Source organism: Artemia sp. Qi Xiang Cuo, chromosome 18, assembly GCF_049724085.1.
Source record: "Artemia sp. Qi Xiang Cuo chromosome 18, ASM4972408v1, whole genome shotgun sequence".
In the NCBI taxonomy this organism is placed as follows: domain Eukaryota; kingdom Metazoa; phylum Arthropoda; class Branchiopoda; order Anostraca; family Artemiidae; genus Artemia; species Artemia sp. Qi Xiang Cuo.
In genome coordinates, this window is record NC_142811.1 from 54,882,082 (window position 1) to 54,908,507 (window position 26,426).

The window sequence follows — 26,426 nt, forward strand, 5'->3', positions numbered from 1 at the left end:
ATTAATACCAAGTTATCGAATGATTGAAATAATATCATAGCCTTGTCTACCATATTTCTAGCTATCGTTGATTTTTTGCACCTGCATACACAGGACCCCCCTCGCTTCCCCGACAAAAAATCTCAAAATTTAAATACCTCGAAATTTCTCAAAACATCCCTGATTTCCTGATCCTGTTCTAGATATGTGCTTGCTCCCACTTACTAAGCTAGAATTACAATTTTACTTAGACTTTTTTAGACGGTGTTTTAAACTTGCTTGAAAAATAGAATAATTTTCCAGTTTCGCTTTTTTCCGTATATTTTCTATAGGTTTCTCAGTAAACAAAAATCAAAGTAAACTTAAAAAGTACAACTTGGTAGAACGATAAACTTAAACCCTAGCTTGAAAATTGTCGCCTCACTACCACAGGACTGCAGACAAATTATATGAAAAGTATTTATATAAAAAATACTATATCAAAAATATCAAAAAATATCAAAAATTTGAACGGCGAGTATAAACCGGTCGTTCTGAAATGGAAACCTGGTCATTCAGAAAAGATTTAATTTAGGATTTCATCACGATTTAAAAATTAATATATTTTTCTTAACCATCGGTATATAATTATTGTATATTTTATAATATCGGTATATAATTATTGTATATATTGTATATAATTTAATCCTAAACATCAGAGGCAAGACAAATCCCGACAGTTATTTCTCTTACATTTATTTCTGCCATTCTCTCTATTTATCTCTCAACAAGAAGAAGGGAATTTCCTAATGTAAATTTTTTAACACTTTTTTATATGAAGTATATTTATATCAATGGATTTATTAGTTTCGGGTCTATCCTTTCAAACCAGGATATTATTTAACTTGAAACTTTGAACTTTGCTCAACAGGCATATACTCATCTGAATCGGTTCTATTTCTCTGGTATTTTGTTTATTTTATTCGTTTATTTGAGATATTTTCTCTATTTATTTCTTACAGGTTGAAAGGGTTTTTTAGCACAGTTTTTTGAACGCTTTTTTACTTGAGTTATTTTCTGATAATAAATAACTTCTAATAGTGTTTTTGTAACGCTACTTTCATTGAAAATTGCACATATAAAAGAGATATCACTCAGCTTTCATAAACATTCTTTTAACATGTTTACTGTCCATAATTATAGTGTCCTTTAATAGGTCTATAGTGAGGAGTCACATAGTGAATCACTTCGGGTACACCAAAGGCATAAAGGGCCGGAAAAGAGCTAAACTTGAATTACGGACATGAAACTAAAACTCAGCTTGTTGGCATAGAAGGTGGCTTTGAAGGTAGGCCTATATAAGGTAGAGTCAGATGCGCAAAGTTGAGCAGACTTATGGCACACAGTATACCCCTAACGTATGTTGTGCTCAGGGACGTCAATTAACGAAAGTGTGGAGGCAATTTTGTTGTTTTTCTTCGATTTTCATAGGCAGCGCAATAGCGCTGCCTAAGTAAAGAACGATGTTGACACAATGTATTATTATTATTATTATTATTATTATTTTTTTGTTTAGACCAGGGCACTTCGTATCGAAGGAGTTGTCGTAGAAACTTCGAAAAGGGCTCATTCGATTTGAAATTGAAAGGGTTAGTGCCCTTTTTAACTGTCGAAAGTGATTGGAGGGCAACTAACCCCTCTCCCACGCCCACCATTTCCCCAAACACATTCAATCAAAATTTTGAAATAGCCATTTTGTTCAACATTTTTGAAAAATCAGGAAATTATGCCTTTGAGGAGGACAGCCCCTCCTCCCCCCCGAGAGCCCTCAGGACAAGGGTTGTAAGTTACGCCCTGGGGGCATTAAAGCTTTATATAGAAAAGGTGATCGTAGAAATTTCAAAAAGGGTTCATTCGATTTGAAATTGAAAGGGCTTGTGCCCTTTTAAATAATCGAAATTGATTGGAGGGCAACTAAAATGGTGGCCCCCTCTTAAGCCCACCATTTCCCCAAACACATCCAATCAAAATTTTCGGATATCCATTTTGTTAAACGTAGTTAAAAGTTCTGGAAATTAGGTCTTTGAGGATAACAACCCTCTACCCCACATCCCTTAAGGCAAGGGTTGTAAGTCATGCCCTGGGGGCATATAAGGTTTTTATAGAAAGCGCTGTCGTAGAAACTTCAAAAAGGGCTCATTCGATTGAAAATAGAGTGGGCTAGTATTTTTACTAATAGTCGAAAGTGATTGGCGGGCAACTAACCCCCATGTCACGCCCACAATTTCCCCAAACACATCCAATCAAAATTTTGAGATACCTATTTTATTCAACGGAGTTGAAAGGTCCGGAAATTATGTCTTTGAGGATGACAACCCCCCCTCCCCCTACATCCCTCAGGGCTAAGGTTGTAAGTTATGCCCTGGAGGCATATATTTTTTTTTACAGGAAGCATTGTCGTAGAAACTTCGAAAAGTGTTCGTTCAATTGGGAATTGAGAGGGCTAGTGCCCTTATTATGACCCCCTTTCCAGGCCCATTATTTCCCCAAACACTTCCAATCAAAATTTTGAGATAGCCATTTTATTCAAGGTATTTGAAAGGGTCGGAAATTATGTCTTTAAGGATAACAAATTCCCCCAGCCCTCAGGGCACGGGCTGTAAGTTATGCCCTGGTGGCATATAAAGTTTTTATAGAAAGCGTTAAGGTTCTTATGAAAGGGATGGTTGTATAAGCTTTAGAGGGGGTTCATTCGGTTGAAATTGGAAGTTCTAGTTCACTTTTAAGAGACAATAGTGATGGAGGTCAAGTAGCACCCCCATCCAACTACCCCTCTTTTCACCAAATCCATCTGATTGAAACTGTGCGAGGGTAATTTTGTTTAAAATAGTCCAAAGAACATGTAACAATGCTTTCAGGGTTGTCACAACCCCCCAGAGTGCTGGGGCAAGGGCTTAAAGTTATGCCATGGGGACATATAAGGTTTTTATGGAATGGGCGGTTGTATTAAATTCAGATGGGTCTCATTTGATTTAAATTTGAAATTTATAGTGCTCTTTTTAAGAGTCAAAGTGATTTGAGAGAAGCCTCCCCCCCCCAAGCCCATCATTTCTCATGAAAATCACTTAAACACATTTAGGAGACATCAATATTGTAATCATTGTTCAAAGTTTCAGCAATTAAACGTAGCAATAGTTGTAGTAGCAGTAGTAGCATTAGTATCAGCATGCAAATAGCACCTTTTTTCAACATCCCCTTCAACACACGATGAAATTTTTAACTCAATATGATCAGCCGGTCCTGAAGCATTGTTGATACGTCCTCTTGGCAACCTATATGGGCATAGTTTGTTTCGATTCATTTCATTACAGTTACAATATTGCCCAAAAATTTTTTCCTTAGTACCCTTAGGCTTATGAGTTGTAGTAGTAGCACCAGTAAATATAGTAGTAGCAGTACAGTTAATGGTAGTAGTCTTAGCTTTAGTAGCAGTAGTAGTAGTAGCAGTGATAGTAATATTAGCAGTAGTTGTAGGAGTAGCAGTATTATGATGCAAATATTGTCTTTTGCTTAGTTCAATATCCCCAACAACAAGCGTTGTAAGTTTTAATTTCACACACGAAACTGTTCCTAAGATATTACTGATATGCCCTTTTGACAACCTGCATACGGATGGTAGGTTGTCATCCCTACAACATAAATATTCTCTGAACATTTCACCTTCATACCTTCAGAGGTTGTGGATTTTGAGCTAGCCAGAAGACACTGTGTGTATTCGTTTAATGCTGCTTCTACGGTTACTGTAATTAACGACACTAATGGCATTAAGTTAAAACTTTTAGGGAACGTTAGTAGTAATAGTATACTAGATTTGAACCATGCTTGTGTAATTTGTCTTATCTCTAGCATGTACAAGAATATGCAGTACAGTTTGACGTGCACATTGTAAAAAGCGAGCAATCCTTTACCTATAAAGTGAACAAACACGTTTTCAACCAGATGAGTTTTTGAAGCACATTCACCATGGCGTGTTTTATTTTTTTTCCTTTTTTTTGGCAATTGACATTTTTTTCTGATAACAAGTAACATTCATTGTGATCATAGCTCTAAAAAAAGGGTTTAGCATTTGCGAATTGGACTCTATAAACAAAATTAATTAATGTTTGAACAATAGGAGCATGAATGATTCTAATTAGTGATTGGATCGTATGAAGATGGAGAAAAAGGCTTAAATTGATTAGCAGTTAAGGTAACCCCGAAGAGCATGTTAACTCATAGCTTATTTATTATAAATTTGGAACAATATCAGTCTATGGAAATGATAAACGATGATAAAATAGTCTTATGGGTTGACCTAGCTTTACTTCTTTGATGTGTTCTGTATAATACAAAAGTGGCGTTTGAACAGTGTTGTAAATTTAAAATAGAGTTTAACTTTATATTATAATAAAAAGTAGATACTAAGAGAGATGTAGATGGAAAGAAAAAAATTTTAATAACAGATAGATTTACTTCTTAGATGTGTTCTGTATAATACACAATTGGAGGGGTGAAGGCAGCAGGGTGTCTTAGAGTACTTATAGTGCTGTACTCTGGGCTGAATTGCTTGCAAAAAAACCCGAATGAATGAGTTGAAATAAAACTTTTAACTAGAAATGGCTGAAAAGTGTTTTGGGGGAGATGGGGCGATGACAGAGGGGTGTCTTAGCGTAGTTATAGTGTGATAGGGGGGGGGGGGGCGAATTGCTAGCGAAAAACCCAAATGAATGAGTTGAAATAACATTTTTAACTAGAAATCTCTGAAAAAATATTTTTGGTGGGAGATAGTGCGATGGCAGCCGGCTGTTATTGAGTAGTTATAGTGTGATAGTTTGGGGGCGTATTGCTTACAAAAAAACCGAGTGGATGACTTGAAAATAAAATTTTTAACGAGAAATGGCTGAAAAGTGTTTTGGGGGAGATGGGTTGATGGCAGAAGGATGTCTTAGCGTAGTTATAGTGTGATAGTGGGGGGTGAATTGCTGGTGAAAAACCCAAATGAATGAGTTGAAATAAAAATTTTAACGAGAAATGTCTGAAAAGTGTTCTTGGGAAGATGGGTTGATGGCAGAAGGATGTCTTAGAGTAGTTATAGTGTGATAGTGGGGGGGGGGGGGGTGAATTGCTAGCGAAAAACTCGAGTGGATGACTTGAAATAGAATTTTTTAACAAGAAATCTCTGAAAAAATATTTTTGAGGGGATGGGATGATGTCAGCGGGGTGTCTTAGAGTAGCTATAGTGCTCTACTGTGGGTCGAATTGCTTGCGACAACCCCGACTGAATGAGCTGAAATAAAAATTTTAACGGTAAATGTCTGAAAAGTGTTTTCTGGGGGATGGGGCCATGGCAGAACGGTGTCATAGAGTTGTTATAGTGCTGTACTGTTACACAAATTGCTTGCGAAAAACCCAAAGGAATGACTTGAAATAAAAATTTTTAACAAAAAAAAATGTCTGAAGAATGTTTTTGGGGGAAATGGGCTGATGGCAGCGGGAAGTCTTAGAGTACTTATAGTGCTGTACTGTGGGCCGAATCGCTTGCAAAAAAACCTGAATGAATGAGTTGAAATAAATTTTTTAACCAGAAATGGCTGAAAAGTGTTTTGGGGGAGATGGGGCGATGACAGAGGGTTGTCTTAGCGTAGTTATAGTGTGATAGTGGGGGGGGGGGGGGGGTGAATTGCTAGCCTAAAATCTGAGCTAATAAGGGTTTATGACCGTAAACTCTAATTTTTTGTAAGAAAATTATGGAAAATACAATTCGTTGGTTCATAGGTAAAACTTAATCCCAGTTATGGATCGAAAAATAAACTATTTCTGTAAAATCTGAGCTAATAAGGGTTTTTGACCGTAAACTCTAGTTTTTTGTAAGAAAATTATGGAAAATACAATTCTCTGGTTCAAATGGGAAACTTAAGTCTATTTTTGGATCGAAAAATAAAGCTATTTCCGTAAAATCTGAGCTAATAAGGGTTTTTGACCGTAAACTCTAGTTTTTTGTAAGAAAATTATGGAAAATACAATCTGGTTCAAATGTGAAACTTAAGTCCATTTTGGATCGAAAAATAAAACTATTTCCGTAAAATCTGAGCTAATAAGGGTTTTTGACCGTAAACTCTAGTTTTATTTTGTAAGAAAATTATGGAAAATACAATTCTCTGATTCAAATGTGAAACTTAAGTCCATTTCGGATCGAAAAATAAAACTATTTCCATAAAATCTGAGCTAATACGGGTTTCTGACCGTAAACTCTAGTTTTTTGTAAGAACATTATGGAAAATACAATTCGTTGGCTCATAGGTGAAACTTAAATCCAGTTATGGATCGAAAAATAAACTATTTCTGTAAAATCTGATCTAATAAGGTTTTTTTAACGCAAACTCTTGTTTTTTGTAAGAAAATTATGTAAAATACAATTCTCTGGTTCAAATGTGAAATTTAAGTCCATTTTTGGATCGAATAATAAAACTATTTCAATAAAATCTGAGCTAATAAGGGTTTTTGACCGTAAACTCTAGTTTTTTGTAAGAAAATTATGGAAAATACAACTCGTTGGCTCATAGGTGAAACTTAAGTCCAGTTTTGGATCGAAAAATAAACTATTTCTGTAAAATCTGAGCTAATAAGGGTTTTTGACCGTAAAGTCTAGTTTTTTGTAAGAAAATTATGGAAAATACAATTTTCTGGTTCAAATGTGAAACTTAAGTTCATTTTTGGATTGAAAAATAAAACTATTTCCGTAAAATCTGAGCTAATAAGGGTTTTTGACCGTAAACTCTAGTTTTTTTTATGAAAATTATGGAAAATACAATTCTCTTGTTCAAATGATAAACTTTAGCCCATTTTTTGATCGAAAAATAGAACCATTTCCGTAAAATCTGAGCTAATAATGGGTTTTGATCTTAAACTCTAGTTTTTTTGTAAGAAGATCATGGAAAATACAATTCCCTATTTCAAATTTGAAACTTTAGTCCATTTTTAGATTGAAAAATATAACTATTTCCGTAAAATCTGAGCTAATAAGGGTTTTTGACCGTAAAATCTAGTTTTTTGTAAGAAAATTATGGCAAATACAATTCTCTAGTTCAAATGTGAAACTTAAGTCCAATGTGAACTTAAATGTTTTGGATGTGAACAAATGTGAACTTAAGTTTTGGATACTCATAATGATGAGGACTGATGGTTATAATTCAATTTTTTTTTCATTAAAACAAAATTTTTTTTTTAACTTCGAAATTATTCAACTTTATTTTTTTTTTTTTTTTTTTTTAAGTTTCTTAAAATGACAAAATATGCTTACGGCTCTAACAGTTGTAATATATGATTGCTCAGAGACACGATGTGGCTTTCCCACTGGTATTCTATGTCCGGTTACCGACACTACCTAGTCTATTGCATGTATTAAATCAGTATTTTGTACGCAGTGGAACGATAAACACATAAGTCATATCTTAAAAAAAAGTGAAGATGGAGTATTTTAATAAAGTGTGTTCACATGACAGTGTTATTGTAGCATTGGTTGTCGACAAGAAGAAGTATTTAAACTATAATACAAGTACAAGTGGTAGCACCATTGGAAATGTATGCATGCATTTTCATGACAGTAAGGAATTAAAATTCTTTGGAATACCGAAAAAATTCAACTTTTATGTTGGTGGTTATGCGAGATTGAGATCTCCAGAGATGATTGCACTCAAAGAGAATTCCAACATAAAAATAATCGTTGATGATAGAGTACGACTCCTTGCTACTGTTGCAGGTAACACATTACCTACTGATACATCCAATCGTCAGGTTTCGGGTATTAGGATTCAACGGAAGGTTAATAAAAGAAAGGCCTACACTCAAAATGGAATAATGATTATTCTACTGATTACGAACTAAGAGAAGACAATAGCTACAATATCAAGAGAGAACATGGTGAACTATTTTATGGAACAGATTCAAAATGTCCAAAGTTAATCATTGATATTAATAATGTATCATAATAAATTTTGTATTAATATTCTACATGCATTACTTCATTAGAACTATATTATGCATTACATTGTTATGTGTTCATTATTTTTAGAGTAAGCTAGCATATCAAACGTTTAGAGTGTCTGTTAAAACATCTGAGATGTAAGAAAAGGAATTTGCATACACCTATTGTCAGACACAAGGTATAACATTGACAAAATCTGTGCTTAAGGATGAATAAATTCCTTGTAAACGCCTATTGTTTGATTTATCATTATGAAAAAATTGTAAGTAAGTAAGTAACAAACCCTTTCTTTGACTCAGCTCTTGTATATATAATACATAAATTTTATTCTGGGAATTATGAAAAGAAAAAAAAATTAAACAAACTCTTTATTAACATTCAATATCAATTTAATTCACTTTCTAAACAGACAATACAACAATTTCCCAAAATGTAAGTATAAGATTGATTAAATTCTATATCAACATCCATTTCTCGGATACATAGGAAAAAGTTGGCAAAATCTAAGTGTTAGAGTAAATACATGTTTTTTATCAACATCTTTTGTCAGATACATCGGATAAAATTGACAGAATCTAAGTGTCAGAGTGAATAATTTTTTTTTATCAACATCCTTTGTCAGATACATCAGATAAAATTGACAAAATCTAAATTTCAGAATGTGTAAATGCTTTAACAACATCCTTTATCGGATATGTCGGATAAAATTGACAAAATCTAAGTATCAGAGTCACTAATTTCTATATCAGCATCCTTTTTCTCGGATGCATAGGATAAAATATCGGATAAAATTGACAAAATCTAAGTATCATATTGATTAAATTCTATATCAACATCCCTTTCTCAGGTACATGGGATAAAATTGACAAAATCTAAGTATCAGATTGATTAAATTCTATATCAACATCCCTTTCTCGGGTACATGGGATAAAATTGACAAAATCTAAGTATCAGACTGAATAATTTATTTTTTATCAACATCTTTTATCAGTTACAACAATTATATTTAACAAAATCTAAATATCAGAGTGAATAAATGCTTTTTCAGCATCCTTTGTCGGTTATGTTGAATAAAATTGACAAAATCTAAATATCAGAATGAATAAATGTTTTAACAACATCTTTTGTCAGATATGTTGGATAAAATTGACAGAATCTAAGTATCAGAATTATTAAACTCTATATAAACATCCCTTTCTCGGATACATGGGATAAAATTCAGATAAAAATCAGAGTGAATAAATTCATTATCCACATCCTTTTTCGGATATATCGGATAAAACTGACAGAATCTAAGTATCAGAGTGATTAAATTCCATATCAACATCCCTTTCTCGGATACATGGGGTAAATTTGTCAAAATCTAAGTATCGGAGTGAATAAATGCTTTATCAACATCCTTGAAATGCATTATCAACATCATTTGTCGGCTATATCGGATAAAATTGACAAAATCTAACTATCAGATTGATTAAATTCTATATCAACACCCCCTTCTCGAATACTTGGGATAAACTTGACAAAATCTAAGTATCAGAATTATTAAATTCTATATCAAAATCCGTTTCTCAGATACATGGGATAAAATTGACACAATCTAAGTATTAGAGTGAATAAATGCTTTATCAATATCCCTTAAATGCATTATCAGCATCAAATGTCAGATACATCGGATAAAATTGACAAAATCTAAGTACCGGAAAGAATGAATTCGTTTTCAAAGTTTTTATCGGATACATCAGATAACAGTCATAAATTCCAAGTTCTCTTCATTTTGACTTCATGCGTCCTTACGTTGAATTTAGGTTAGACCGGTTATAGATGACACTACACCCACTCAGACGCACAGTCATAGTGAGAGATATTCAAAAAGCTGAGTTAATTTAAAGTTCACTTAGAGTGGACAGAAATGCATTGGAATAAGCAGACACCCGCCCAGACACACAGGCAAAAAGAGTAAGAGAGACAAAAACGCATACAAATACGTAGATTTAGAAAAAAAACTGAGAAAGACATGGTGTGTACCCCGCGGCGGCGCATACATAGTGAGAGAGACATGCAAAGTCGATATAGCTTTATTTCATTTTTTAAGGTTAATTTAGACGAGGTTACGTGCGCGCAAATTACAATTTTTTCATAATGACATAACCAACAACGGATGTTGATAAAGAATTTATTCATTCTGATACCTAGATTTTGTCAATGTTATCCCATGTTTCTGACAATGGATGTATGCAAATTCCTTTTCTTACATCTCCGATGTTTTAATACACATTCTAAACGTTTGATATGCTAGCTTACTCTAAAAATAATGAACACATAACACTGTAATGCATAATATATTTTTAATGAAATAATGCTATGTAGAATATTGATACAAAAATATATTATGATACATTATTAATATCAATGATTAACTTTGGACATTTTGAATCTGTTCCATAAAATAGTTCACCATATTCTCTCTGATATTGTAGCTATTGTATTCTCTTAGTTCATAATCAGTAGAATAATCATTATTCCATTTTGAGTCATACACAATTTTTACTGGTGTGTCATCAACAGGCTCAATATGCTTTACGTCTTTGGTATCATTTGGTTCATTGACTGTTTTATCAATGGCAGTAACGTTTGCTGGTGCTTTTTTTTCATCGATTCATCTTTATATTCCATAGTGATATTTTCTGCCAATGCCCTTTTTATTTTTCTGGCAATTTCACTGTCTATTATCCATTATTTTTAAACAGGTAACAGTTTGTGCACGTAGACAAGATATGGTTTACGATATTAGTAGAAGAGTAGGTCTTTCTTTTTTTGACCTTCCGTTGAATACTAATACCCGAAAGCTGACGATTGGATTTATCATTGGGTAATGTGTTACCTGCAAGAGTAGCAAGGAGTTGTCCTCTATCATCAACGATTATTTTTATGTTGGCATTCTCTTTAAGTGCAATCATCTCTGGAGATCTCAGTCTCGCATATCCACCATCATAAGAGTTGAATTTTTTCGGTATTCTAAAGAAATTTAATTCCTTACTGTCATGAGAATGCATGCACACATTTCCAATAGTGCTACCACTTGTACTTGTTTCATAGTTTAAATAATTCTCCTTGTCGGCAATCAATGCTACAGTAACACTGTCATGTGAACACAATTTATTAAAATGCTCCATCTTCACTTTTTTTTAAAGATATGACTTATGTGTTTATCGTTCCACTGCGTAAAAAATACTGATTTAATACATGCAATAGACTAGGTAGTGTTGATAACCGGACATAGAATACCAGTGGGAAAGCCACATCGTGTCTCTGAGGAATCATAGAGTACATTTGTTAGAGCCGTAAGCATATTTTGTCATTTGTAGATACGTACAAAAAAAATAAATAATAAAATAAATAAAGTTGAATAATTTCGAAGTTTAAAAAAAAAGTTTGTTTTTAAGAAAAAAATATTGAATTAGAACCATCAGTCCTCATCATTATGAGTGTCCAAAAATGGACTTAAGTTTCACATTTGAACTAGAGAATTGTATTTTCCATAATTTTCTTACAAGAAACTAGAATTTACGGTAAAAAACCCTTATTGGCTCAGATTTTACGGAAATAGTTTTATTTTTAGATCCAAAAATGGACTTAAGTTTCACATTTGAACCAGAGAATTGTATTTTCCATAATTTTCTTACAAAAAACTAGAGTTTATGGTCAAAAACACTTATTAGCTCAGAGTTTACTGAAACAGTTTTATTTTTCGATCCAAAAATTGACTCAAGTTTCACATTTGAACCAGAGAATTGTATTTTCCATAATTTTCTTACAAAAAACTAGAGTTTACAGTCAAAAACCCTTATTAGCTCAGATTTTACAGAAATAGTTAATTTTTCGATCCAAAACTTGATTTAAGTTTCACCTTTGAGCCAAAGAATTGTATTTTCCATAATTTTCTTACAAAAAACTAGAGTTTATGTTCAAAAACCTTATTAGCTCTGATTTTACGGAAATAGTTTTATTTTTCGATCCAAAAATGGACTTAAGTTTCACATTTGAACCAGAGAATTGTATTTTTCCATAATTTTCTTACAAAAAACTAGAGTTTACGGTGAAAAACCCTTATTAGCTCAGATTTTACAGAAATAGTTTATTTTTCGATCCATAACTGGACTTAAGTTTCACCTATGAGCCAACGAATTGTATTTTCCATAATTTTCTTACAATAAACTAGAGTTTACGGTCAAAAACCCTTATTAGCTCAGTTTTTACGGAAATAGTTTTATTTTTCGATCCAAAAATGGACTTAAGTTTCACATTTGAACCAGAGAATTGTATTTTACATAATTTTCTTCCAAAAAACATGAGTTTACGGTCAAGAACCCTAATAAGCTCAAATTTTACGGAAATAGTTTTATTTTTCGATCCAAAAATGGACTTAAGTTTCACATTTGAACAAGAGAATTGTATTTTCCATAATTTTCCTACAAAAACAACAGTTTACGGCCAAAAATCCTTATTAGCTTAGATTTTACAGAAATAGTTTATTTTTCGATCCATAACTGGATTTAAGTTTCACCTATGAGCCAATGAATTGTATTTTCTATAATTTTCTTACAAAAAACTAGAGTTTACGGTCAAAACCCGTATTAACTTAGATTTTACGGAAATAATTTAATTTTTCGATCCAAAATGGACTTTCGTTTCACATTTGAACCAGACTATTGTATTTTCCATAATTTTCTTATAGATTTATTTTCCATATACCAGTAAAATAATCAAATAACAATCTACAAATCCCCACAAAGGCTCCATGGCCTGTAGGAGGGGGGTTATAAAAAGATCAAATAAACATTAAACATTTAAACACTTAAGATTTAAACAATATAAACATACCATTAATATTTAAACATATAAACATAAGCATTTGAACTTTTAACATATAAAGCATTTGCTTAATAAAACGAAAAAAAAGGAGAGTTCACTAAATAAGCTTTATCAAACTACAGTGAATCACAACATCTATAAAAAAAGGAGAGTTCACTAAATAAGCTTTATCAAACTACAGTGAAATATTTTTTTACTAGTCTTTTGAAGGTGCCAAACGAGTGGCATTCTCGAGCCGAATCGGGAAGGGTGTTCCATGTCAAATGACACGCAATTTGACACGTGACACGTGACACGCAAATGACACGAGGATTAAAATCAGATCTTATTGTTGGTGTATGGGGAATTTGGATATTTAGAGAACTACGGAGTTGATAATTTGACTGATCAGATACAAAAGAAGACGTAAATCTAAGGGACCTAGGAATATCACCATGGAGCTGAAGAAAAGCGAAAGAAGCACAGGAAAGAAAATAAAGTTTTTTAATATCAAGTAACTGTTTAGTTGCCGAACGATTTACATCCTGGATAAGATTTATAGCTTTATCATAAGTATTCGAAAGCGGTTTGAGAAAAGAGGGGAAAGTAGACATCCATATGACTGAACAATAGGAAACATAAGAATGAATTAAGCTATGAAATAGGATTCTTAGAATTGGTCCTGGACAGATATGTTTTACTTTTCTTAGAATACCGAGGTTTCTGCATACCTTCATTTTAATCAAATCAATATGGTGTTTAAAAGATAAATTTTCATCTAGGAGGATACCTAGGAAACGGACATGGCCATCCTTTGGTCTACTAATAAAGCCTTTGGATATATGAATTTCAGACAATTGAGGACAAGCCTGGGATATACGAGAAAAAACTAAAAAACTAGTTTTAAAAATATTTAAGGCAAGAAAGTTAGCATCAAACCAAATTGAAACTCTCTCAAAGAGGTCCACTAACTTCGTACGAACCTCATCCTCTGTTCTCCCAGAAGTAATAAGGGTGGTATCATCGGCAAAAGTAACAAGCGAATCCGAGGCATGCAAACTATAGTTATGGGTAAGGGAGACTGTTGGATGACAGACGACAGCACTAAAGAGGATTTTTATTTCTAACTGCAAAAATTAGGTCATTTATATAAATTAAAAACAGTGCCAGCCCTAAAACTGACCCTTGAGGGACCCCCTGGTCAACACTTGTTGGTGAGCGAAAAAGTGGATCAACAGAAATTATTCTACCAGACAAGAAAGACTTGAACCAATAAAACGCACTACCTCTTACGTCAAAATGAGAAAGTTTAAATAGAAGAACACTGTGGGTTAAAGAATCAAAGGCTTTACGAACATCCAGAAACAAAGCAGCAGGAATCACATGGGAGTCTATGGCAGAGTGAAGATAATTCAGTAAAACTGCACAAGCATGCTCAGTCGAATGATTTGCTCGAAAACAAAATTGAAAATCGTGAAAAAAAGTCTTTAGAAGTAAGGAAATTATTAAGACGAGAAAGCATCGCCTTCTCAAATATTTTGCTTAACACCGACACCAAAGAAATTGGCCGATAGTTGGTTGGATCCCTTCGTGTCCCCCCCCCCCTTATTTAATATGAGGACTCGAGCACGCTTGAGACTACTCGGGAAAATACCATGCTGAAAGGAGAGGTTAATAAGTTTTGTTAAGGGATAAATAATGGAAGGAAGTAAGAACTTAATTACTTTAGTAGGAATATTATCAGGGCCAGATGACGAACAATTTTTCAATCCCATAACAATTTTAGCTATTTCTTTCTCCGTCGCTGGTTCCAAAAACATTGAGTTCATACAAGGTGGCCTAAGATAAGTACGTCAGAGATGACGTACTCTCTGTTATGCGAGATGGGATACATACAGAAGGTAAAGTACCTGCGGCAAGCTTGGATGACAGAAAATCCAAGGATACAGAAGACTTTATATCCATCAAGTTAATATTAAAATCTCCCATAATAATTAATTCAGTCGACTGTTTTAGGATGGTATCCAGTAGATCATTAAGGGTGTGTAGAAACAGTGGAATAGAGCCACTAGGAGATTGAAAAATAATACCAACAATTAAATCCTTACCTCCACATTTAATATCTACGATAAGTGACTCAAAGACACCTTTGATATTTCTGGATAAATCCATTCTAAGACAATATGGGAGATAATTAGAAATATACAAACCAAGACCACCCTTGGCCATCTTTTGTCGATTCAGTCGTTCCATTTTATAACCTTGCAAATCCAAAAGCATATCATTTTTAGAATCTAAAAAAGTCTCGCATAAACCAACAACGTCAGGTAGCCCATCAGAAACCATCTGTTTTAGATGGTCAATTGAAGAACAAAGACCCTGGATATTCAACTGGAGCACTGAAAAATATCCATCCCGCTTTACAGCCTCCCTCAGACTAGAAACATATTTAGTTATTACTTTGTGGTTCACTGTGGTCAAATCACTGTTGACATGTCCGATAGAATTATTGATAATGCTCAAAACATCTAACGGGTTATTTTCAAGCTCAAAACGTCGTCCTAAAACTGGGGGCGTTTCTAATTTGCCAGTAAAAAAAAGAAAATAGATTTTAGATATGGCATTAAATCATAAAATATACATGCACAAAAAAAAAAAATATCTAAGCACAATCCGCGAATGATCGAATCTTTCGTATCATTGATTGACCAGATGGTTTGGCCAAAATTTGCCCGCGGTCAGTCCATACATTAAATTTACCGAAGCAATCTATTGCTGCATTTAAAATTTCACGACGCTTTTTTGTTAGCGATTCTGATAAAAATATTCCACTCTTTGCTAGTTTAGTCTTTTCTTTGAAAACAACTCGAGCTAATTCCACATTTTTGAAGCGTATTAGCACTGGAGACACTTTTTATTGATCGTTAGAGTCATTCAAACTAAATCGATAAACATTTACAATATTATTAACTTCAAAACCAGGGACCAGCATCTTGTCTTTAATGATAACCGATACTTATTTCTTTAGATCATTTCCAGGCCTCTGCCTTACTCCATTCATCACTAAGCAATCCAACATCTTTTCTTGTTCAAAATCACTTAAGTTTCACATTTGAACCAGAGAATTGTATTTTCCATAATTTTCTTACAAAAAACTAGAGTTTACGGTCAAAAACCCTTATTAGCTCAGATTTTACAGAAATAGTTTATGTTTCGATCCATAAGTGGACTTAAGTTTCACCTATGAACCAACGAATTGTATTTTCCATAATTGTCTTACAAAAACAAGATTTTACGGTCGAAAACCCCTATTAGCTCAGATTTTACGGAAATAGTTTTATTTTTCGATCCAAAAACGGACTTAAGTTTTACATTTGAATCAGAGAATTGCATTTTCGATAATTTACTTACAAAAAACTAGAGTTTACGGTCATAAACCCTTATTAGCTCAGATTTTAGGCTCGCAATTTGCCCCCCACTATCACACTATAACTACACTAAGACACCCCTCTGTCATCGCCCCATCTCCCCCAAAACAGTTTTCAGACATTTCTAGTTAAAAATTTTATTTCAACTCATTCATTCGGGTTTTTTCACAAGCAATTCGGCCCACAGTACAGCACTATAAGTACTCTAAGACACCCCGCTGCCATCACCCCATCCCCCCAAAAACATTTTTCACAAATTTTTTTTTTTGTTAAAATTTTTTATTTCAAGTCATTCATTTGGGTTTTTCGCAAGCAATTGGTGCAACAGTACAGCACTATAACAACTCTAAGACACCGTTCTGCCATCGCCCCATCCCCCCGAAAACACTTTTAAGACATTTCCCGTTAAAAATTTTATTTCAGCTCGTTCAGTTGGGTTTTTTGAAAGCAATTTGGCAAACAGTAGAGCACTTAATATACTCTAAGACCCCCACTAACGTAATCCCATCCCCCCAAAAATATTTATCTCAGAGATTTATCTCATAAAAAAGCCACATCATGTTATGGCTGTGAGGTGTTCACTGAAGCTCGCCCCCCACTATCACACTATAACTACTCTAAAATACACTTCTGCTATAAACCCATCTCCCCAAGAACACTTTTCAGACATTTCTCGTTAAAAATTTTATTTCAACTCATTCATTTGGGTTTTTCGCTAGCAATTTGCCCCCCCCCCACTATCACACTATAACTACGCTAAAACATCCTTCTGCAATCAACCCATCTACTATCAACCCAACTACTCTATGACAGCCGGCTGCCATCGCACTATCTACCCCCAAAAATATTTTTTCAGAGATTTCTAGTTAAAATGTTATTTCAACTCATTCATTTGGGTTTTTCGCTAGCAATTCACCCCCCACTATCACACTATAAATACGCTAAGACACCCCTCTGTCATCTATCCATCTCCCCCAAAACACTTTTCAGCCATTTATATTTAAAATTTTTATTTCATCTCATTCATTCGGGTTTTTCCGCAATCAATTCGGCACACAGTACAGCACTATAAGTACTCAAAGACACCCCGCTGCCATCACCCCACCACTTGTGTATTATACAGAAGACATCGAAGAAGTAAAGCTATCCGTTATTAAAATTCTTTTCTTGCCATCTACATCTCTTAGTATCAACTTTTTAGTATACTATAACGTTAAACTCTATTTTAAATTGACAACACTGTTCAAACGCCACTCGTGTATTTTACAGAACACCTCGAAGAAGTAAAGCTAGGTCAACTCATAAGACCATTTTGTCATCGTTAACCATTTCCATAGATTGATATTGTTCCAAATTTATAATAAATACGCTGTGAGTTAACATGCTCTTTGGGGTTACCATAACTGCTAATCAGTTTAAGCCTTTTTCTCCATCTTCATAGGATCCAATCACTACTTAGAATAATTCACGTTCCTATTATTCAAACATTAATTAATATCGTTCATTGAGTCCAATTCGCAAATGCTAAAATGTATAAAATGTATCCCATCTCGCATAACAGAGAGTACGTCATCTCTGATTGACAATATTTTCTGTACGGCCACCTTGATCCAAAATTATGTTTTAGTGAGCGACATTTCCGATCATTTCCCTGTTTACTCTAGATGCGGTTTTGATAAACTGACTAATGAGAGGACTGGTGAGTCTGATAAGAGGCCTTTTAGGTCTGGTGAAGTGGAATTGATGGTTCTTAGGTCAAGATTGGCAGACATTTCTTGGGGTGGTTTTGAGAGTGATTCTGATTTTTGTAATTTATTTGATACTTTTTATGAGTCTATTAAAGACGCTGTTCTTGATATTTGTTTTGTTTCACCTTCTAATTGTAAGTCTAAGAAGGCTTTTCCTCTAAATCCTTGGATGACCGCTGGTCTGCTTAGGAGTTGTAGGAGAAAAAATAGTCTCTGGAGGGCCTTTAAGTCTGCTAGCCCTTCAATGAAAGCTATTGGCTTTCAGCAATTTAAAATTTATAGGAATATTTATAATTCTGTGTGTCGAAAGGCCGAGTCCCAGTATTATTTTAATTGTTTTTTCAGATTGCGGTAAAGATATACGAAAAACTTGGCAGTTTGTAAATTCTTTGCTTAGGCCCTCTTTTCAGTCTCCATCAGCCCCTTCTTTTTTGGATCTCAATGGCAAAATCATCGAAGGTGAACTGAATGTTCAAGATGTATTTACTTCATATTTTGCGAATATTGGTAAAAGGACCGCTTCAGCTGTTGGTTCTTCTCCTTCAGGATCCAACTTCAGGTCTTATCTTGGGCCACCTTGTATGAAGTCAATGTTTTTGGAACCAGCGATGGAGAATGAAATAGCTAAAATTGTTATGGGATTGAAAAATTGTTCGTCTTCTGGCCCTGATAATATTCCTACTAAAGTAATTAAGTTCATACTTCCTTCCATTATTTATCCCTTAACAAAACTTATTAATCTCTCCTTTCAGCATGGTATTTTCCCGAGTAGTCTCAAGCATGCTCGAGTCATCATATTATATAAGGGGGGGGGGGAGTCACGAAATGATCCAGCCAACTATCGGCGAATTTCTTTGTTGTCTGTGTTTAGCAAAATATTTGAGAAGGCGATGCTTTCTCGTCTTAATAATTTTCTTACTTCTAAAGATTTTTTTTACGATTTTCAATTTGGTTTTCGAGCAAATCATTCGACTGAGCATGCTTGTTCAGTTTTACTGAATTATCTTCACTCTGCCATAGACTCCCATTTGATTCCTGCTGCTTTGCTTCTGGATGTTCGTAAAGCCTTTGATTCTTTAACCCACAGTGTTCTTCTATTTAAACTTTCTCATTTTGGCGTAAGAGGTAGTGCGTTTTATTGGTTCAAGTCTTTCTTGTCTGGTAGAATAATTTCTGTTGATCCACTTTTCGCTCACCAACAAGTGTTGACCAATGGGGCCCCTCAAGGGTCAGTTTTAGGCCGGCACTGTTTTTAATTTATATAAATGACCTAATTTTTGCAGTTAGAAATAAAAATCCTCTTTATTGCTGTCGTCTATATCATCCAACAGTCTCCCTTACCCATAACTATAGTTTGCATACCTCGGATTCGCTTGTTACTTTTGTCGATGATACCACCCTTATTACTTCTGGGAGAACAGAGGATGAGGTTCGTACAAAGTTAGTGGACCGCTTTGAGAGAGTTTTAATTTGGTTTGATGCTAACTCTCTTGCCTTAAATGTTTCTAAAACTAGTTGTCTAGTTTTTTCTTGTATATCTCAGGCTTGTCCTCAACTATCTGAAATTCATATATCCAAAGGCTTTATTAGTAGACCAAAGGATGGCCGTGTTCGTTTCCTAGGTCTCCTGCTAGATAAAAATTTATCTTTTAAGCACCATATTGAATTGATTAAAATGAAGGTATGCAGAAACCTCGGTATTCTAAGAAAACTAAAACATATCTTTCCAGGACCAATTCTAAGATTCCTATTTCATAGTTTAATTCATTCTTATGTTTCCTATTGTTCAGTAATATGGATGTCTACTTTCCCTTCTTTTCTCAAACCGCTTTCGAATACTTATGATAAAGCTATAAGTCTTATCCAGGATGTAAATCGTTCGGCAACTAAACCGTTACTTGATATTAAAAAACTTTATATTGCTTCCTGTGTGTCTTTCGCTTTTCTTCAGCTCCATGGTAATATTTCTATGTCTGTTAGATTTACGTTTTCTTTTGGCTATGCTTTCTCGTCTCCTTACTTTCTTAAAATCTAAAAATTTTCTTCATGATTTTCAATTTGGTTTCCGAATGAAGCACTCCACTGAACATGCCTGTATGGCTCTTTTGAATTTTATTCATTCTGCGTTAGATTCGGGATTGATTCCGGCTGCTGTATTCCTGGATATTCGTAAGGCTTTCGATTCCTTAACCCATGAAATTCTTCTATCAAAGATGTCTCATTTTGGCATAAGGGAGAGTTTATTTTTTGGGTTCCAGTCTTATTTGAAGGATAGGTTAATTTCTGTTGATCCACTTTTCCGGTCATCCTCACAAGTGAATTTTGGCGTCCCCCAGGGATCAGTTTTAGGGCCTGTGCTATTTTTGATTTATGTAAATGATCTTCATTATGTTGTAAAAAAGCGGAAACTTATTAATTGCTGTAGACTTTGTCATCCTAAACCTTCCCTTGCCCATTGTGGCAACTATAGTTCAGCTTCTTCTGATGTCCTTGTTTGTTTTGCTGATGACAGCACACTTGGCACTTTGGGAAACTGCGAATTCGAGCTACGTTTGAATTGGGAAAATTTGTTTTAAAGGATGATTTTATGGCTTGATGCTAATTATCTTATTCTAAATTTTTTTAAGTCCAGTTTTTATAATTTTTTCGTGGGTTTCTCAGGTTTATCCCCAGTTATCAGAAATTCACCAGCCAAACGGAATTATTCATATATGTAAAGACCGTTATGTTCGTTTTTGGGCATTCTTGTTGTTGAAAACCCATCTTTTAACCGTCATATTGATTTTATTAAAATGAAGATATTCAGGAGTCTCGATATTTTAAGGAAACTTAGACATACTTTTCAAGGATTGATTTCGAAAATCCTTTTTCACTGCTTGATCCAATCTTACGTTTCTTACTGTCCAATTGTGTGGATGTCAACTTTTCCTTCACTGTTGAAACCACTTTCTAAGGTTTACAATAAAGCTAGAAACCTCATACAGAAAACCAATCGTTCATTAGTTATACCATTACTTGATCTTGAGTCCTATTCATTCTTTCATGTGCATGTTTTACTTTTGCTCAGCTTCATGGTGACCTCCCCCGGCCCCTAAGTGTTCCGCTATATTTTACCTCTGAGCAAAATAATTATAATCTTTGCAATATGACAAATCATGTTCAAGTTCCATTTACTCATTGCATAAGGTCAGATTTTAATCCTCTAATGGCGTGTCATATTGTATGGAATAAGTTGGCTGACTCAGCTCGAGGGTGCCACTCATTCGGTTTGTTTAAAAAAATTGTTAAAAATTCTTTTGCTCCGTAGATGTTATTTTTTTTTTTTTAGTCTATTTAATATAATTAATTTATTTAGTTTATTTATTTATTTTTTCTATAGTTTTCATTTTATTTATATTTTCTTTTCTTCTCCTTGGTATATGAGTAAGTGATTATTTTAAATTTTCTTTTATTTTTCCTCTCTGAGTAAGCATTTCCTATGTCTTCCCCCTTTGTACAGGCCAATGACCCTTTAGGGGAATAATAACATGTAATATTGTATGTGTATATAATGAAGAACAAAACTTATCTTATCTTGTCTTATCTTATCTTTGTATCTGATCGGTCAAATTATCAATTTAGTTTTCAATTTGGTTTTCGAGCAAATCATTCGACTGAGCATGCTTGTGCAGTTTTACTGAATTATCTTCACTCTGCCATAGACTCCCATTTGATTTCTGCTGCTTTGTTTCTGGATGTTTGTAAAGCCTTTGATTCTTTAACTCACAGTGTTCTTCTATTTAAACTTTCTCATTTTGGCGTAAGAGGTAGTGCGTTTTATTGGTTCAAGTATTTCTTGTCTGGTAGAATAATTTCTGTTGATCCACTTTTTCGATCACCATCAAGTGTTGACCATGGGGTCCCTCAAGTGTCAGTTTTGGGGCCGGCACTATTTTTAATTTATATCAATGATCTAATTTTTGCAGTTAAAAATAAAAATCCTCTTTATTGCTGTCGTCTATGTCTTCCAACATTCTCCCGTATCCATAACTAAAGTTTGCATACCTCAGATTCTCTTGTTACTTCTGCCGATGATACCACCCTTATTGCTTCTGGGAGAACAGAGGATGAGGTTCGTACAAAGTTAGTGGACCTCTTTGAGAGAGTTTCAATTTGCTTTGATGCTAACTCTCTTGCCTTAAATGTTTCTAAAACTAGTTTTTTAGTTTTTTCTGGTATATCTCAGGCTTGTCATCAATTATCTGAAATTCATATATCCAAAGGCTTTATTAGTAGACCAAAGGATGGCCATGTCCGTTTCCTAGGTATCCTCCTAGTTGAAAATTTATATTTTAAACACCATATTGATTTGATTAAAGTGAAGGTATGCAGAAACCTCGGTATTCTAAGAAAACTAAAACATTTCTTTCCAGGACCAATTCTAAGAATCCTATTTCATAGCTTAATTCATTCTTATGTTTCCTATTGTTCAGTCATATGGATGTCTACTTTCCCTTCTTTTCTCAAACCACTTTCGAATACTTATGATAAAGCTATAAATCTTATCCAGGATGTAAATTGTTCGGCAACTAAACCGTTACTTGATATTAAAAAACTTTATATTGTTTCCTGTGCGTCGTTCGCTTTTCTTCAGCTCCATGGTGATATTCCTAGGTCCGTTAGATTTACGTTTTCTTTTGGCTATGCTTTCTCGTCTCCTTACTTTCTTAAAATATAAAAATTTTCTTCATGATTTTCAATTTTGTTTCCGAAGGAAGCCCTCCACTGAACATGCCTGTATGGCTCTTTTGAATTTTTTTCATTCTGCGTTAGATTCGGGTTTGATTCCGGCTGCTGTATTCCTGGATATTCGTAAGGCTTTCGATTCCTTAACCCATGAAATTCTTCTATCAAAGATGTCTCGTTTTGGCATAAGGGAAAGTGTATTTTTTTGGTTCCAGTCTTATTTGAAGGATAGGTTAATTTCTGTTGATCCACTTTTCCGGTCACCCTCGCAAGTCAATTTTGGTGTCCCCTAGGGATCAGTTTTAGGGCCTCTGCTATTTTGATTTATGTAAATGATATTTATTATATTGTAAAAAAGCAGAAACCTATTAATTGCTGTAGACTTTGTCATCCTATGCCTTCCCTTGCCCATAGTGGCAACTATAGTTCACCTTCTGATGTCCTTGTTTGTTTTGCTGATGACAGCACACTTGGCACTTTGGGAAACTGCGAATCCGAGCTTCGGTTGAATTTGGAGAATTTGTTTGAAAGGGTGATTTTATGGCTTGATGCTAATTATCTTTAAATTTTTCTAAGTCCAGTTTTTTTATTTTTTTCGCGGGTTTGTCAGGGTTATCCCCAGTTATCAGAAATTCGCCAGCCAAATGGAATAATTCATAGATCTAAAGACCGGTATGTTCGTTTTTTGGGCATTCTTGTTGATGAAAACCTATCTTTTAAACGTCACATTGATTTAATTAAAATGAAGATATGAAGGAGTTTTGATATTTTAAGGAAACTCAGACATACTTTTAAAGGATTGATTTTGAAAAGCCTTTTTCACTGCTAGATCCAATCTTACGTTTCTTACTGTCCAATTGTGTGGGTTAGAAATTTTCCTCCACCGTAAATATCAATTTCTATGGTTTACAATAAAGCTAGAGTTCTAAGGTAAACCAATCGTTCATTAGTTATACCATTACTTGATCTTGAGTCCTATTCATTCTTTCATGTGCATGTTTTACTTTTGCTCAGCTTTATGGTGACCTCCCCCGGTCCCTAAGTGTTCCGCTATCTTTTACCTCTGATCAAAATAATTATAATCTTCGTAATATGACAAATCATGTTCAAGTTCCATTTACTCATTGCATAAGGTCAGATTTTAATCCTCTAATGGCGTGTCATATTGTTTGGAATAAATTGTCTGAATCAACTCGAGGGTGCCACTCATTCGGTTTGTTTGAAAAAATTGTTAAAAATTCTTTTGCTCCGTAGATGTTATTTTTTTTTTAGTCTATTTAATATAATTAATTTATTTAGTTTATTTATTTATTTTTTCTATAGTTTTATTTTATCTATATTTTCTTTTCTTCTTCGTATATGAGTAAGTGATCATTTTAAATTTTCTTTTGTTTTTCATCTCTGAGTAAGCATTTCATTTGTACAGGCCAATGAGCCTTTAGGGGAAAAATAACATGTAATATTGTATGTGTATATAATAAAGAATAAAACTTATTTTATCTTGTCTTATCGTATCTTTGTATCTGATCGGTCAAATTATCAACTCCGTAGTTCTCCAGATATCCAAATTCCCCATACACCAACAATAAGATCCGATTTTAATCCTCTTCGATTCGGCTCGAGAATGCCACTCGTTTGGCACCTTCAAAAGGCTAGTAAAAAAATATATACTTTCATGTGATTAATTTTATTTAATTTTGCCTGCTGCCAATAGTTTTTATACTTTTAATTTTTTTTTTTTTTTTTTTTATATTTTTTTTTAGATGTTGTGATTCATTGTAGTTTGATAAAGCTTATTTAGTGAACTTTTTTTTTCTTTTGTTTTATGAAGCAAATGCTTTACATGTTAAAAGTTCAAATGCTTATGTTTATATGTTTAAATATTAATATTATGTTTATATTGTTTAAATCTTAAGCGTTTAAATGTTTAATGTTTATTGGATCTGTTCATAATCCCCCTCCTACAGGCCATGGAGTCTTTGTGGAGATTTGTAGATTGTTATGTAATTATTTTACTGATATATGGAAAATAAATCTATCTCTCTATCTATCTATCTATCTATCTATCCATCTCTCTATCTATCTATTAATGTAATTATCAATAAAAATATAGCTCCTCTTGCTGCCTAAAAAAAACCTTTTTTTAGAGCTATTATCGCAATGAATGTTACTTGTTATCAGAAAAAATCTCAATTGCCAAAAAAAAAAAAAAAAAAAAAAAAATAAAACATGCCATGGTGAATGTTCTTCAAAAACCCATCTGGTTGAAAACGTGTTTGTTCACTTGATAGGTAGAGGATTGCTCGCTTTTTACAATGTGCACGTCAAACTGTACTGCATATTCTTGTACATGCTAGAGATAAGACAAATTACGCAAGCACGGTTCAAATCTATTATACTATTACTACTAACGTTTAGGAGAAGTTTCAATTAAACGAATAACCTGTATGCATGCAGGTATTAAAAGGGCATGTAAGCAATATAGGGCACATAAGGACACAGGCAGCGATGCTCTATCATAACTAGCAGTATCATTGATATTTTAAAGGAGCTAATTTGATTGAAAATTAAAAGTTCTAGTGCCCTCTTAAGAGTCAAAAGTGATTGGAGGGCAATCAGCCCTCCTCTTTAGCTCATAATTTTCAGACACTTCCAATGAAAATTTTAAGACAGACATTTTTTTCAGCATAGCTGAATGGTCTAGTAACTATATCTTCAGGGTTATTGGGTAGGTCAACCCCCCAAAGTGGTGTAATTTGCCCATTATGTTTAAAAACTAAATATAGCTTTGAAATTAAGTCAAAGCGCACTGTCTGTATGTTGGTTGCCAATAAGACATCTCAGCAATAAACCAAGAAAAACTGAGGGTATTAAGTTCAAATTTTTGGGGCTACTTCTATTACCACTTCTGCTCTTAAAATTTTACTAAATTAAAAGAGCGTTAGTATATCCAGGATCTAAGAGACCATAAATATAATTTTTTGAGAATGGCATTAATTTTTATTTATCAGGTCAACTAGAGGATGTATATGACTACATTAAACCCCACTATTTGTGTCATGGTTTTCAAAAGAGTTTATGTTGCTAAAGATTGCTGAAAAAATTTTCTGCAGAATATAAATAACTCAAAACGAGCAGAAATTAATATGAGTAAGGTTCAAAACCCCTATGCTTTCTAAAAGCCAGAATATAATTTTTACTTTACTGAAAAAATTATTTTAAATTTTTTTACCTTTATAACTTTAAGAAATCAAAATTTAATTAAGATTTTAGTGAATAAATATCAGAATATTTATATTAAAGTGGCAATGCACATTTTTTTTTGAATAAATTCATTTGAATTTTTTTCAGTAAAATAAAAATTATATTCTGACTTCTAAAAATCATAGGGGTTTAGAACCCCACTCATATTAATTTCTGCTCGTTTTGAGTTTGACTCTGTTATTTATTTTAATTTCTGTTCGTTTTGGGTTTCATTTATTTATTTGTAATGATTTGTGGTAGTTGTATGCTTGATGAATTATTTGATTCTATTTTTGTTAATTTTTGGTTTAATGGAGTTCTTTACTTTTTTTTGAAAAACTTATTTTGTGGAAAAAGTTGTTTTAATTAATTTAAATGAAAAGACGAAAAAAGGGAATTTTTAGCGAAAATATAAAAAATGTATTTTTCAAAATCTAGGAGGGGCAAAAA

The 26,426-nt window shown here is 33.6% G+C and overlaps 1 protein-coding gene across 3 annotated transcripts in view; it reads left to right on the forward strand.

Annotated features, from left to right (window-relative positions):
• The window catches only part of LOC148941659 (protocadherin gamma-B2-like), a 283,199-nt gene that overhangs the window by 138,886 nt on the left and 117,887 nt on the right, over nt 1-26,426 (forward strand). The gene's annotated exons all lie outside the window — the stretch shown is intronic.